Source organism: Coregonus clupeaformis, chromosome 11 (genome assembly GCF_020615455.1).
Source record: "Coregonus clupeaformis isolate EN_2021a chromosome 11, ASM2061545v1, whole genome shotgun sequence".
Classification (NCBI taxonomy): domain Eukaryota; kingdom Metazoa; phylum Chordata; class Actinopteri; order Salmoniformes; family Salmonidae; genus Coregonus; species Coregonus clupeaformis.
In genome coordinates, this window is record NC_059202.1 from 29,511,614 (window position 1) to 29,528,095 (window position 16,482).

General features: G+C 42.2%; 1 protein-coding gene across 4 annotated transcripts in view; it reads left to right on the forward strand.

The window, feature by feature from the left end:
• Positions 1–6,523: 6,523 nt before the first annotated feature.
• LOC121576748 (synaptic vesicle glycoprotein 2B) overlaps positions 6,524–16,482 on the forward strand; it is a 40,863-nt gene continuing 30,904 nt past the window's right edge. The window contains exons 1-2 of one of the 4 annotated variants that reach the window (XM_041890160.2): positions 6,534–6,601; positions 9,737–9,929. The gene's annotated coding sequence lies outside the window, so the exon portion shown is untranslated. Of the gene's footprint in view, positions 6,602–9,736; positions 9,930–11,986; positions 12,243–12,355; positions 12,579–16,482 lie in introns of those variants that run through there. The other 3 variants (XM_041890161.1, XM_041890163.1, XM_041890159.1) reach the window with 3 other exon arrangements.

Genomic DNA, 16,482 nt, shown 5'->3' on the forward strand with positions numbered 1-16,482 from the left:
GGCGGGGTCAAGTTTACCATTGAAGCAGCTTCACTCAACTCTGCCTCACACCCCACCATTACAGAGTTTAGTTAGCTTCTTAGCTAGCTGTAAAAAGCGTTAGTGTTATTAGCATATTTAGCTAGCTCGAACCAGCTAATCTGCAACAGTCACAATGGATATCAGAAATTGGCTTCGCCAAAGTATCCAAACAAAGCCAAAGGAGAAGGGGAAATCTGGCTACTGTGTCAGTGGTTGTTAAAAGTTTCTCTCTGACATCGAATGCATGCGTTCGTACAACACAGAAGTAAGACTCGAGGCTACAGGGCTGCTGAAGGCGGTGATGGACCCCGGCATTATGTTTACAGCCACTATGGTGCACAGAATCCTCAGTCTTTTCGATCCTCCAAACAAATTACTCCAGGCATCTTTACACTGGTCAAAGTGGTCAACAGTACGTTGGAGTGTGTCGAGAAGCTGAGGTGTGACAGCGAGTTCAAAGCCATTTGGGAACGGTGCAGTGCCAGTGGCACTGACGCACCACCAGCTCCAAGCAAACGACGACGTTATGTAGGCTGAGTACAAATCTCCAGCAATACGTGGTGGACAGTACAGTAGCCCAGCCGGACAGAGGAGAAGAGACTGAGTGTAAAAGACTGTTCTTCAACCCATTGGATGCTGTCATTGGTGAAATGTCAGAAATATTTCACGAACGTAACAGCCAACTGGTGGAGGCCCTGTGTGCCCTTGACCGAGAGAGCCATACCTTTCTAGATGTGAAAAATGTGAAACTTTGGTGGAAGCTGAGTTTAGTGTTGCTCGCCAGTTTTTGCAGTCTGAAATCGCCCGCTCTGGCTCCAATGAGGACAAATGGACCCCACTTGATATCCTGCAACTATTATCTGGGCCTTTCTCCGCTATGCCGACTGTGCTTACTGCACTGAAACATGTATTAACTTTTGGTGCGTCCACAGCTACAGTGGGGAAAAAAAGTATTTAGTCACTTAAAAAGATGAGAGAGGCCTGTAATTTTCATCATAGGTACACGTCAACTATGACAGACAAATTGAGAAATGAATTTTTTTAATGAATTTATTTGCAAATTATGGTGGAAAATAAGTATTTGGTCACCTACAAACAAGCAAGATTTCTGGCTCTCACAGACCTGTAACTTCTTCTTTAAGAGGCTCCTATGTCCTCCACTCGTTACCTGTATTAATGGCACCTGTTTGAACTTGTTATCAGTATAAAATACACCTGTCCACAACCTCAAACAGTCACACTCCAAACTCCACTATGGCCAAGACCAAAGAGCTGTCAAAGGACACCAGAAACAAAATTGTAGACCTGCACCAGGCTGGGAAGACTGAATCTGCAATAGGTAAGCAGCTTGGTTTGAAGAAATCAATTGTGGGAGCAATTATTAGGAAATGGAATATACATACAAGACCACTGATAATCTCCCTCGATCTGGGGCTCCACGCAAGATCTCACCCCGTGGGGTCAAAATAATCACAAGAACGGTGAGCAAAAATCCCAGAACCACACGGGGGGACCTAGTGAATGACCTGCAGAGAGCTGGGACCAAAGTAACAAAGCCTACCATCAGTAACACACTACGCCGCCAGGGACTCAAATCCTGCAGTGCCAGACGTGTCCCCCTGCTTAAGCCAGTACATGTCCAGGCCCGTCTGAAGTTTGCTAGAGTGCATTTGGATGATCCAGAAGAGGATTGGGAGAATGTCATATGGTCAGATGAAAACAAAATATAACTTTTTGGTAAAAACTCAACTCGTCGTGTTTGGAGGACAAAGAATGCTGAGTTGCATCCAAAGAACACCATACCTACTGTGAAGCATGGGGGTGGAAACATCATGCTTTGGGGCTGTTTTTCTGCAAAGGGACCAGGACGACTGATCCGTGTAAAGGAAAGAATGAATGGGGCCATGTATCGTGAGATTTTGAGTGAAAACCTCCTTCCATCAGCAAGGGCATTGAAGATGAAACGTGGCTGGGTCTTTCAGCATGACAATGATCCCAAACACACCGCCCGGGCAACGAAGGAGTGGCTTCGTAAGAAGCATTTCAAGGTCCTGGAGTGGCCTAGCCAGTCTCCAGATCTCAACCCCATAGAAAATCTTTGGAGGGAGTTGAAAGTCCGTGTTGCCCAGCGACAGCCCCAAAACATCACTGCTCTAGAGGAGATCTGCATGGAGGAATGGGCCAAAATACCAGCAACAGTGTGTGAAAACCTTGTGAAGACTTACAGAAAACGTTTGACCTGTGTCATTGCCAACAAAGGGTATATAACAAAGTATTGAGAAACTTTTGTTATTGACCAAATACTTATTTTCCACCATAATTTGCAAATAAATTCATAAAAATCCTACAATGTAAATTTCTGGATTTTTTTTTCTCATTTTGTCTGTCATAGTTGACGTGTACCTATGATGAAAATTACAGGCCTCTCTCATCTTTTTAAGTAGGAGAACATGCACAATTGGTGGCTGACTAAATATTTTTTCTCCCCACTGTACATGCGAGAACTCATTTTCCACTTTGACAAACGTGTTCAGTCAGCACAGAAGAAGCATGCTACACCTGAGGAAAGGTCAACTAATGCAACTGGCATGTGAGGGGGATCTTACAAGACATTTTCGAGGAGAATGGAATGATCGATTACTCAGGAAGTTCCACAGAGCTTCAAGGAGGCTGCAACTCTTCTGAAAAGGTAAGAAACAATCTAGCTGGTTGTTTTTTAATCATAATCTTGGTGGTTTCAGCAAAAACCGAGGGTATGGAATGGCGAAATGACTTACTTAGCCAGCCTAGGTTTAGCCTTGCATTAGTGTGTACAGCCTTGCATTAGTGTGTAGGGCACTGTCCATGGTGCTGGTAGAGCGCAGCGGAGATTTAGTGCCAACCTGTGACTTCTTGGTCAAAAGCACTCAATGGTCTTGCCATTTGAACTTTTATGTATATTGTGGTATAGCATGATATAAGCGGAATTCAATATAATTCCAATGCAAGAACCCAAATGATGCCCCTGGGTATAGCTACATATCGGTATGTTTCATCATAGAAATAGACACATTCCATTATGGTTTTCTTGGTAGTCTATTGGTTTTCGTGGTTATAAATGGAACTGTACGAATTTCACTGTAGTAGGCTGTAGGGTATGTTTTGGTTATTTGAATCTCCATTCGCCTTTTGTTTACTGTGTTTGTTTACTATTAATATAACTAGCCTAAATATACAGTGCATTCGGAAAGTATTCAGACCCCTTGACTTTTTCTACATTTTATTAGGTTACAGCCTTATTCTAAAATTCTTTGAATTGTTTTTTTCCTCATCAATCTACACACAATACCCCATAAGGACAAAGCAAAAACAGTGTTTTAATTTTTTTTTGCAAATTTGTTTTAAAAGAAAACAGAAATATCCAATTTACGTAAGTATTCAGACCCTTTACTCAGTACTTTGTTGAAGCACCTTTGGCAGCAATTACAGCCTCGAGTCTTCTTGGGTATGATGCTACAAGCTTGGCACACCTGTATTTGGGGAGTTTCTCCCAATCTTCTCTGCAGATCCTCTCAAGCTCTGTCAGGTTGGATGGGGAGCGCCGCTGCACAGCTATTTTCAGGTCTCTCAAGAGCTGTTCGATCAGGTTCAAGTCCAGGCTCTGGCTGGGTCACTCAAGGACATTCAGAGACTTGTCCCGAAGCCACTCATGCGTTGTCTTGGCTGTGTGCTTTGGGTCGTTGTCCTGTTGGAAGGTAAACCTTCGCCCCAGTCTGAGGTCCTGAGCACTCTGGAGCAGGTTTTCATCAAGGATCTCTCTGTACTTTGCTCCGTTCATCTTTCCCTCGATCCTGACTAGTCTCCCAGTCCCTGCCGCTGAGAAACACCCCTACAGCATGATGCTGCCACCACCATGCTTCACCGTAGGGGTGGTGCCAGGTTTCCTCCAGATGTGACACTTGGCATTTAGGCCAGAGTTGAATCTTGGTTTCATCAGACCAGAGAATCTTGTTTCTCATGGTCTGAGAGTCCTTTAGATGCCTTTTGGCAAACTCCAAGCGGGCTGTCATGTGCCTTTTACAGAGGAGTGCCTTCCGTCTGGCCACTCTAACATAAAGGCCAGATTGGTGGAGTGCTGCAGAGATGGTTGTCCTTCTGGATGGTTCTCCCATATCCACAGAGGAATTCTAGATCTCTGTCAGAGTGACCATCGGGTTCTTAATCATCTCCCTGACCAAGGCCTTTCTCCCCCAATTGCTCAGTATGGCCGGACGGCTAGCTCTAGGAAGAGTCTTGGTGGTTCCAAACTTCTTCCATTTAAGAATGATGGAGGCCACTGGGGACCTTCAATGCTGCAGACATTTTTTGGTACCCTTCCCCAGATCTGTGCCTCGACACAATCCTGTCTCGGACCTCTACGTACAATTCCTTCGACCTCATGGCTTGGTTTTTGCTCTGACATGCACTGTCAACTGTGGGACCTTATACAGACAGGTGTGTCTTTCCAAATCATATCCAATCAATTGAATTAATCACAGGTGGACTCCAATCAAGTTGTAGAAACATCTCAAGGATGATCAATGGAAACAGGATGCACCTGAGCTCAATTTCGAGTCTCATAGCAAAGGGTCTGAATACTTATGTAAATAAGTTATTTCTGTTATTTTATTATTAATGTTTTGCTAAAATGTCTACAAACCTGTTTTCGCTTTGTCATTATTGGGCATTGTGTGTAGAATGCTGAGGATGTTTTATTTTTATTTTGTTTTAGAATAAGTCTGTTACGTAACAAAACATGGAAAAAGTCAAGGGGTCTAAATACTTTCCGAAGGCACTGTAGATTGTGTCATGCCTTTATCGATCTGATATTTTGTTTGCTAGGCCTACTTGGTACCTCTCTTTTGTTCTGTTCGCATTCATTCGTTCGCATTCGCAGTTGTGTCGGTATTCTAACCAAAAACTACTATTCAGTGTTTTTGTTTGCATGCATGAATAAATAGGCTACTACTTTCAACATTTAATTTGCATTATTTTGATAAGGCAGCGGTGTGTATGGCTGCATTCACATGGGCTGTTTGTAATAGGCAAATTACACTATCTTGAAGCCTATATGCATTACCAAAATGGCCTTGCTTTAGTGTGTAGGGCGCTGTCCATTATGTTGATACAGCGCAGCGGAGATTGGCACAAAATCTGTTGCCTATCTGTCACTTCAAAAGTACTCAATGGTCTCGGAGTCTCGGCATTTGAACTTTATGTTTATTGCGGTATAGCGTGATATAAGCAGAATTCAATATAATTCCAATGCAAGAACCCCCAAAATTGTGCCCCCTCGCCGTTTACAACTGGTTTCAATGGCTGAATGAACAAAGGACAATTTAAAAAACCACAATTTACATCTATTTGCATACCACATTACATTTTATATTGCTTGTATTCAAGTGACCTACCCATGAACAATGAATCTAATATAGTTTGTTGCTGCAATACTGTAGTACACAAGACTGCACACATTTCATATTTTGTGTTGAAGGCAGTATTATTACACCTGAAGTTATGGAGTGAATCTGTTCTCAAACAACATAGTCTTTCTCTCAAAGACTACACTATAAAACAGCAATCGTACCAGAACCTATTTCGATAACACTTTACATTACAGAATAGGGGGATAATAACATGGCAATAAAATGGAAACCAGTTGAAATTACCCCTATTTCAATACCTCCATCTCTGATTACACAAAACAGGAATCAGACTGACACATTCAAAGATAAGGGGTGTGCCACAAACATCTCCAGATATATACATTATTTAGCATGGTGGTGGTGATGTTGGTGTGTGGGGTGGAATGCCTGCCCATGCTGCATACAATATGAAAGATGACTGCTGCAAGCTGTACTCTGCAATAATGTATGACAGACCCTGCAGCCCTGCAGCAGCCAGTGTGTAATGTCACGTCGATATTGATAAATTATTTAGCTGTGAACTGCATGCAGTCAGAGACCCTGGGATTCTGGAGTTGGTGATACAACAAATATATAATATAGATTTATTGTTTTGTCATTCACACAACACCATTTTCAGTTTAGTTGAAAATTTAAGTGTGCTGTTCTTAGTTTGATCCTGTTTGTTCCCATAGAGTGGAATTTGCCTGTAGGATACCTGGCTACCTGCCATACAGGTACATACAACCCCTGTTACAGTATGAGCAGTCAGTCAAGAGTTAGAGGCAGGCTGGCAGTGGGTCTAATCCAGCATGTGGATAGTGCTGACTGGGCAGGATGCTGGCTGTGAGTGGGTGTTGCAGGGAGATATATGGAGGGGGTCTGCTCTGCACTCCTCCACTCATGGGGAAAGGCCTCCACTATCTGATTAGCATTCAGCTAGTGCCCAGACTGCATCAAGAAACTCCTCTGCTCCACACTCCACACTCCCTCCTCCCTCCCTTTCACCTCTCTCTCTCTCTCTCTCTCTCTCTCTCTCTCTCTCTCTCTCTCTCTCTCTCTCTCTCTCTCTCTCTCTGCGTCATTCTGCTGGACCAGGAGGACCCTCCAATACAAAGTGAATGCAGTGCAGGGGTCTTCCAATCTCAGGGATGAAGGTAAACAAAATGTCATATTTTCTTGCTTTTACAAAAAAAAAAACAGCACTCAACTTGGCTGAACTCAGAGATTATTATAGTTTATTTTTTATTTTTTAAAAAGTAAATCAATACTTGTTGGACTCACTGGGTGTACAGTAAGTTCTGCATGATAATTTTACAGAGGTTCCTCATTACGTAACTGCTGTGGGAATATCAGTGTACTTATGGAAAATATACTACAGCATAATATGATGTCTTTGAAGCGTTCCCTCTTGACCCGTTACTTTAACACTACTGATGACAATGCTGACTTTGCTGAAAGATCAATCGATAAATTGATAAATGAACAGGTTTACATATACAACTTTAATTTATTGTTGGTTTTTACTGTAACGCAGACTTTATAATGTTGCATAAAGACAGCACTGTTACAGTTAGTCATGAGATGAGAATACTCTTCTTGCACAGTCCCAAGGTGGGGATGCACCTGTAGCTTATTGCAACTTTGATTTGCTAATATTCTCTATTTGTATTTTAATATTTGTGAATATTCTGATTTTTATCTTTCAGTCTTGAAGAACTCTCGATTTAGTTGTGGTGTTGGTTGTGCTCTGATGCAGTAGGGTTGGGGTTGCAGTATCACTGCATTTCATGAATCTTGATCACATTGTTTATTTGAATTCACATTATAACATTAACATCCAATGATTGTGAAAATGGTTAGATTAAAACAGTGTGAAGTGTCTTTATGTTTCTTGAAACATAATTAGATGGGCTGCCTGAAAGGAAAGGAGTACTAAGAGAACTGGTATAGCCTTGAGACAGGTACCGATGTTTGTGATTCAAGCCTTAATTTCCTCAGTGCATCCAGCAATGTCCCAGTTATTCAAAGGAAAATGTATGAAGCGCATCCTTTTTTTTTTACGGAAATATGAGAACACATTATTCCAGCCACAGCCCGCTATTCTAACAAAGGCTGTGGATTGATGAGTATCACTTTAGATGTACAAAACAAATAAAAATAGAAAAACTATTTATTCTCAAGCCGTTTGTTTTGCTGGAGTTAATTGGGAGGTGATGTATCCACGTATCCCAAACGATTCATGAAAAACAAATATTGGTTGATGCACGTAATGTCTGAGCAGGGGAACACGACCCTTCTGTGCATAAAGTGAAGCTGAAGGGCATTAAAGCATCTAACAACACACTTAGCTGTTCTACAAGTTGTCTGAGGCAGATGGTAAATAACGAGCGGTTTCAAGTGCAATTTTAGTAACAATGGTTTTAGGAAACAGCTCGGAGATTTAACGATGCTCCTACAAGGGTTCTAACAATGAACTTAGCCTTAAGATGCTTTTGGGAAACCGGGCCCAGATATTTAGCCATTTATTGGGCAAAAGATAGGAATTGGGCTGCCTGTGTAAACGCAGCCTCAGTACCAGGTAATTAATCAGAGAAATAAGGGCTGAGGGCTAAGACAGGGACACAGAGGGCACTGACACTACAGGGGAGCTAACGAGGCTCAGAGATATGCAGTCCATCATTATCATAGTTTTCATTCAGCTCACACACCCCATAACACCACCAGGGATATGGCCTTGTATAATTATAGGGATTACCAATCAACAGGTCAAGAGCTGCTGGAGCGGGTGGTACATCCCTACATCCCATTTGTGATGAAGGGTTAGGCTCTCAGGATATTTGAATCTATCAGATATATAACAGTTCATATATCATAGTAATGCTATAACAAGATCATAGTGATATGGGCACCATTCAAAATATATATTTTAAGTGATTTTGATATGGTATGGATAGGAGTGTTTCCTGTTTATCCTAACATGTTCCAGCAGTATACGTTTTATATTGTACTAGTAGTATTTGACAAGCATGACATAATACAGAATGTATTAGAAAGAGCTGTCATTGTACTGTATCAAAGATTACTTGTACATTACTTAAACATAATATAGTTATTGAAGGTAAATGACCACAGGTGGCCGTTGGTGTCCCTCCTAACATACTGTGTAGCCAGCGTAGTGCTAGTGCAGTGGGTGTCGTCATTCATTCACCTGCCCTAGTGCCTTTCAGCTGTGTAAAGAGCAAGAGAACAGACACTCCGCCCCCACACCTCGGCACCTGGCCTCTCTCAAGGGCATGGTTGTCAGGCAGGTAGCTCTCTCTCTTCCCCTTTGTTCTCCTTTAGGTCTTTTAAGCATCACCCTCTTTTCCCTGGGCTAGATCAAGGGGAGGCAGACATTACAAGGCCTGATCATTATTTCTGTAGCGTCCAGAGAGGGTTATGAACCAGGGAAATTAAAAAATATAAAGTTAGGTAAGGTAATTGTGTTCTAACAGAGGGGGGACTCTGCCCCACTGGATTGTAATGATGTTTTGTGTCAGGGCCGGTGGAGTGGCAGGCAACATAGTATGGAGGGAGACAGCTCAGTGATTAATGTTGAGGCCCTGCTCCTCCAATCTGTTCAGAGGGATTTGATGCTGCTGGTGTGGGTTTAAACATCCACCCACCCACCTCACCCATCCCATTCCTCCAGGACCCTCCCCCTACAGTAAACACTGAGAAGGTGGGCTGATTATGCTCTCTCCTCTCTCTCTCTCTCTCTCTCTCTCTCTCTCTCTCTCTCTCTCTCTCTCTCTCTACCCTCTTGCTCTCTCTCTCTTTCTCTCTCTCTGTCTTTCTCTCTCTCCCCTCTCGCTCTCTCTCTCTTTCTCTCTCTCTATGTCTTTCTCTCTCTCCCCCCTCTCTCTCTCTAACCAGGGAAAGGAGAGATACTGTAGATACAGTGATTGACTACCCAGTTAACCAGTCACTGATACCATCACTCAAGCAATGCAGCATTTCGTCATCTGCATATAAACGCATAGGGAATTCACTCCCTATTCTATGGCAGAATATCTTGAGGCGGCGGGCATAGTGATCCCTATGAGGTTTAATGAAATGCAGCCGCACTAATATAATCAAAGAAGTCATAACTATGCATACAAAGGATGATGGATGACCACTGGAGAAATATAAACCAGCCAGGGATTATGAATTGAACTCAACGCATTCACACCACTGAGAATAATAAAACGCTGATTTATACCACTAGTGTGTACCCAGCATAATCCCTATCCTCTTGTCTCCTTCAGAGAGCCTCCTGCCTGAAAAGCAAACAGACACACGGGGTCAGTTGGAATCAAAGATTATCGATCCTGTGTTGACATCTACAACAACTGGATGTGTTGGTTTTGCATACTGATGGAACCAAACCTTCGCAGTGCAAGGCATCTAAGGGTGGAGAGTAAATTGGACTGGATGGCGTAGTTAATTTAAGTCAGACAGGTAAGAATGAGGTTGGTGAATGAGGTTTGTGAATGGATAAAGGTTAAATAAAAAATGAAATAAAATAAATGTGGTACTATACTGTAGTATAGTAATGGTCAATAATGAAGACAGATAGTCTACGAAATATATTTAGCGGATGGTTCTTCCGCCTGACTGACTATCTGTTGGAAGTAATCCTCTTTCGAGCAGAATTATATGGCATGGGGATTAGGGATCTTTCCCCCTGTGCTGTGTTGGCCATCTACTCTCCATAATGATGTCCTAGTAGGCAGCAGCAGGACAAACCAACTGGCCCTCTCCAGGGGTGGGACCTCCTGCCTGCCTTCCCGCCTGTATGCCTGGCTGCCTGGCTACAGGGAGGGGCTTAGGGGGAATCACAGCTGTGCGGTTAGGGCAGAACTCCATTTTAGGACTATAGCGGAAATCCCACTACACCATTTGAGAAGCATGTACAGTACATACGTCATTGTAGACAGTTATTATACAAGGGATGGATGCGAAATGCTGATGTTTGAATTATTGATGACCAATCTGAGGATAGTCTGAGGATAGGAAGTACCAGAAGTGTTATTCTCGTTCTGTGCTTTTCATGGCTCATCTGAGAATGTAATTCTTTCTATTTGGTCATTCCTGCAAATGTTCAGTTGAATGTCACTGGTAATAGGAGATTGGAAATGAGCTGTGTTTTAGACAGACTGGCTATTTCTTCTCACAGATCAAGGGCACTACTGCCATTTCCAGACAAACAATTTCTATTGAACATTATGTACATTATGTAGTTGGAATTTGTCAGACAACTTGGCATCCTGAATGACCATCTTATGGACTCACCATATTATTAAGTCAAGACAACTTTCTGAATCTTAGAAGACAACTACCTTTATTCAGTACAGTATAGTGCCTCTGGCAGAGTAAACAACAGCCACAGCATCTGTCTGTGAAAGTCAGGGACCAGGGTCCCCCCTGTGCCAAACCTTTTAATGAGCACACAATAGGTGGTGCTCCATATGGACTGCCCTTGGTGCTTTATCCACACACACACACACACACACACACACACACACACACACACACACACACACACACACACACACACACACACACACACACACACAAGCATGCGTGCACACACAAACACACTCATCCACAGGCAGACAGAAAGGTGAGAATAGAGCACCATTGAACCATGTCTTCACTGCTGACCTGGATCAGGTAAACAGCTCTGGACAGAAAGCTGTGGGCGAGCGAGGCTGTTTAATTTAATCCTGACAGCGAGCTTTTATCCCATTATAATAGCAGGTTATTTATCACTGTACAATTCTACCCAAGGAATTCTCATCAATTAAGATGAACAAGAAATATGACAGGGTAGCTTCAATTACCTGCCATGCTTTAGCATAAGAAACGCTAAAAGATGAAAATGTTTTTTAAGTACTATTGTAAAACATTCAATGTTCAGTGGAGTGTGGAAACTACAGTTGTATTTAACAGTATGCTGCCAGCCGCATCCTCCTGTGTTTAACATCACTCCATCTTAGAGAGGAGCCAGAGCAGCATACTGCAGACGGCCTGCAGTAACTCACCTGTCCTGTGGGACACTGCTGAACTCCTGAAAACCCATCTAAAAGTGTCTAAAGACTGAGCTGCCTCTCCTCCCGCTGTCTATTGTAGGAGTACAGCAAGAGCATCCATTTCCACTTTAACCTAAGTCAACACATCTGTCACAGAGGCAGAAGGTAGTCTAGCGGTTATAAGCGTTGGGCCAGTAACCGAAAGGTCACTGGTTCGAATACCTGGTGTAATATACCTGGAATACCTGGAATACCTCTTTGATTCAGAGGGGTTGGGTTAAATGCGGAAGACACATTTTGGTTAAATGCATTCAGTTGTGCTACTGACTAGGTATCATCAGCCACCCATCTGCCAGTCTCAATCCCTCCTCCCCATCTCTGCTCTCCTCTCATTTTCACTCTCCCTCCATCACACACACACACACAGATCAGCGCAGTAGTGTGTCTCTCCTTCCTGCCGGGGAAGTGGTGCGAGCTTGTTGTTGCAGAGGGGTTGGGTGGACTCTACCATTGTGAGTGTGATGGGGTGGGCGTGATCAGGAATAGAGAGCTCCTCCTTTGATGAGTTGGGTGATAGCAGGCGCGGACCCTAATCTGTTCCTGAGCTGTACACTGGAGCTAGAGGAGGGTATCCTCTGTTACTTTACTACCATAGGCCCCAGTCCTGGATTTGAACCTCTTTTATGGGATGTTTTGGTCTGTATCTAAAGGAGGAATTACTGTTTTGATGTCAACTCTGGTAAGATAACTAATTTGTGTTTGTTTGTTAGTGTTCTTTAATTTCAAATGCATTATTTTCTCTTGATTTTAGATTAAATTCTGATAGAATATTTGATGGTGTTTTTATCCTAGAAAAAAGGCTGGAGGAAAAGGCTGAAGATGCTATCTCAAAGAGCCCTGCACTTCTCAGCACTTTTTTTTATATCTTAAAACAGAAATCATCCCAGGGTAGTTTTGGGAAAACCTTACAGATAAGCAAATGCAGTAAACACTGATTCTAAATGTAAAACAAGTTTTCAAATGAATGAGGAGGACACTGAGGAAGAAACTCCAATTTCAACAAGATAGATTACGGGTGATATTGCACAATCAATAGATATATTTCAGATACACTTTGCCCTGAAATGTTTTGATGCATTAATGTAGCATTGCCGATGAAAATGTGTTTGATACTTTATTTTTTGAATTATTATTATTTTATTTAACCTATAGTTAACCAGGAAAACCACTGTTAGGGTAAGAAATCATGACCAGAATAGCAAGGATGTGAGAAGTTGAGAAGAGTTTTAATAATATCACATTTTATTCGTCATATGCTTCATAAACAACAGGTGTAGACTAACAGTGAAATGCATCTTTTTACGTTTTTATGTTTGTTTCCCATATACTGTAATATCGCGAAGATACTCATGAAAGCAATTGCCACAGATTCCAGCACGATTATTTTTTACTGTAGTGTGCAGTAAAAGTTGCTATGGATGAAAGAATTTTGATGTTTAAATCAAAGAATGAACCAAGAGTTTGTTGCTGTGTTCTACGATTTTTATTCGGATCCTCCTTAGCTGTTGAAGAAGCAGCAGCTATTCTTCCTGGGGTCCACACAAAACATAGAATATGACAAAATACAGAACACTAATGGACAGGAACAGCATACAACATAGATCAAAGAATTGATGTGATGCTGCAGCTAAACAAGTGTAGGTTCCATTGCTCGACTTAGGTGAGCTTTACTGCGGGAGTGTGTGTGAGGAGGCAGGCTGCTTCCTGCGGTAGAAAGGAACATATGCATTATTTATCAATAATCATCTTGCCTATGCAAGCCAGAAGCAAAGCACGGCGGTACATTACTATCTTTAGATCACATAACCAGAGCCGGCCTGTTAGCACGTTATCCTCCTCCTAAGAAGACAACAGCCAGAGAGCCCACTTCCACTCTCTCTTATCCTGCTGTCACAAGGAAAGTGTGGACAGATGGGAGGGTGGTATGGGACACCCATAAGAACCCTCCATGCCAGGACACAGAGGAGGCCAGTGGGCCCAGATAGGTCCCTGGGTATTTCAGTCACATTTTGTTTCTATTCCACATTCATCTTGACCACGATCAGACAGAAGATCATATGTGTGTAAGAGCTAAATCAAATCCTCCAGAGCAAAAGATCCAACCTTTAGAAGTTGACAGGATGTCTTAGATGATTAGATCTCTGAGATGGCTGGTGTGCTTTGAGATAGATAGTGTTGCCGGTAAAATGTGTGTTTAATCAAAAAAGACAGGTTGAGGGGAGACTCGATATTGAGCAATGGGACGAAACATCAATGCTTTGCTACAACAGGTTCTGTAGCTAACTCAGATGCCAAAGGGAAAATAACACAATCCAAGGTCTACTTTCACCTTGACAATCTGACAGTTTGTCCCTGTTGAACGGTCTAGAGAATGTTGTTTTCAATCCTGTACGTCTGATGATCTATACAGTATGTAGATTCTAAAAAGTGAAAACACCAGGACTATGTTAAAACCAGGTAGCAATACTTCAGGCATAAAGTAAAACCCTAAAACAAATATAACTAAATAGATTCATACGAAATATTTATAGAGGTAATTCCATCTGTTTGAAATCGATGGTCAATCTACAGTGGGGAAAAAAAGTATTTAGTCAGCCACCAATTGTGCAAGTTCTCCCACTTAAAAAGATGAGAGAGGCCTGTAATTTTCATCATAGGTACACGTCAACTATGACAGACAAAATTAGAAAAGAAATTCCAGAAAATCACATTGTAGGATTTTTTATGAATTTATTTGCAAATTATGGTGGAAAATAAGTATTTGGTCAATAACAAAAGTTTCTCAATACTTTGTTATATACCCTTTGTTGGCAATGACACAGGTCAAACGTTTTCTGTAAGTCTTCACAAGGTTTTCACACACTGTTGCTGGTATTTTGGCCCATTCCTCCATGCAGATCTCCTCTAGAGCAGTGATGTTTTGGGGCTGTCGCTGGGCAACACGGATTTTCAACTCCCTCCAAAGATTTTCTATGGGGTTGAGATCTGGAGACTGGCTAGGCCACTCCAGGACCTTGAAATGCTTCTTACGAAGCCACTCCTTCGTTGCCCGGGCGGTGTGTTTGGGATCATTGTCATGCTGAAAGACCCAGCCACGTTTCATCTTCAATGCCCTTACTGATGGAAGGAGGTTTTCACTCAAAATCTCACGATACATGGCCCCATTCATTCTTTCCTTTACACGGATCAGTCGTCCTGGTCCCTTTGCAGAAAAACAGCCCCAAAGCATGATGTTTCCACACCCATGCTTCACAGTAGGTATGGTGTTCTTTGGATGCAACTCAGCATTCTTTGTACTCCAAACACGACGAGTTGAGTTTTTACCAAAAAGTTATATTTTGGTTTCATCTGACCATATGACATTCTCCCAATCCTCTTCTGGATCATCCAAATGCACTCTAGCAAACTTCAGACTGGCCTGGACATGTACTGGCTTAAGCAGGGGGACACAGCAGGATTTGAGTCCCTGGCGGCGTAGTGTGTTACTGATGGTAGGCTTTGTTACTTTGGTCCCAGCTCTCTGCAGGTCATTCACTAGGTCCCCCCGTGTGGTTCTGGGATTTTTGCTCACCGTTCTTGTGATCATTTTGACCCCACGGGGTGAGATCTTGCGTGGAGCCCCAGATCGAGGGAGATTATCAGTGGTGTTGTATGTCTTCCATTTCCTAATAATTGCTCCCACAGTTGATTTCTTCAAACCAAGCTGCTTACCTATTGCAGATTCAGTCTTCCCAGCCTGGTGCAGGTCTACAATTTTGTTTCTGGTGTCCTTTGACAGCTCTTTGGTCTTGGCCATAGTGGAGTTTGGAGTGTGACTGTTTGAGGTTGTGGACAGGTGTATTTTATACTGATAACAAGTTCAAACAGGTGCCATTAATACAGGTAACGAGGGGAGGACAGAGGAGCCTCTTAAAGAAGAAGTTACAGGTCTGTGAGAGCCAGAAATCTTGCTTGTTTGTAGGTGACCAAATACTTATTTTCCACCATAATTTGCAAATAAATTCATTAAAAATCCTACAATGTGATTTTCTGGAATTTTTTTTCTCAATTTGTCTGTCATAGTTGACGTGTACCTATGATGAAAATTACAGGCATCTCTCATCTTTTTAAGTGGGAGAACTTGCACAATTGGTGGCTGACTAAATACTTTTTTTCCCCACTGTATTTGGAGAAATGCTGATTGTTCTAAAACGCTTGTATGAAATGAGAAGCTCCTTCTCTCGCGCGTCATCAGGCAAATTACGTTTACAGGAGTGGATATAAAAACAAATTGTAAAGTGATAAAAACAAATTAAGTTAGTGGTGCAAGACATTTTATAGATAAAATGATAAGTAGCACATCATTTTTAAATGTGTGCATGCTTTTCTCCTGCGACAATACAACAGCTGATTCAAAGGGAGTTTGGCAGATATCAAAACTCTTCCGCGGTAAGATACACTTGTACTTCTAATCCAAAAGGAGGCTATAGAGGAGGGGAGGACTGTCTTCTGTTTGCCTGCTAATGAATTGACACACTCCTCGACCGCTCAACCACTTATCGGTTTCCGGGTCACGGAGGAGAGAGGACGGAGGAGAGAGAACGGTGGATGGACTTTTGCCCAAATGAGAAAAAGCCATAGAATATGCTTGTACACATACAAAATCATTGCCTGCAATCTACGCAATTCGTAAAAAGACAAGAACATATTCATTTTCAATGAAAAGGACAACTTCAGTAATGATGCACTCATGATACTAGACATTAGAAGCTCTGTCCAGTGAATCATCAAAACTCTTCAAAAATGGTTGAAAGTATTCCTTCTAATGCTAATTGCTTAAGAGTCTATTGATGCTATTTAGTTGTACAGCTGAGGGCTTTAGGGGCTGAAAATACTGTGATACAGACTGTCCCTGAATATGAATCTTTAATATGCTTCAC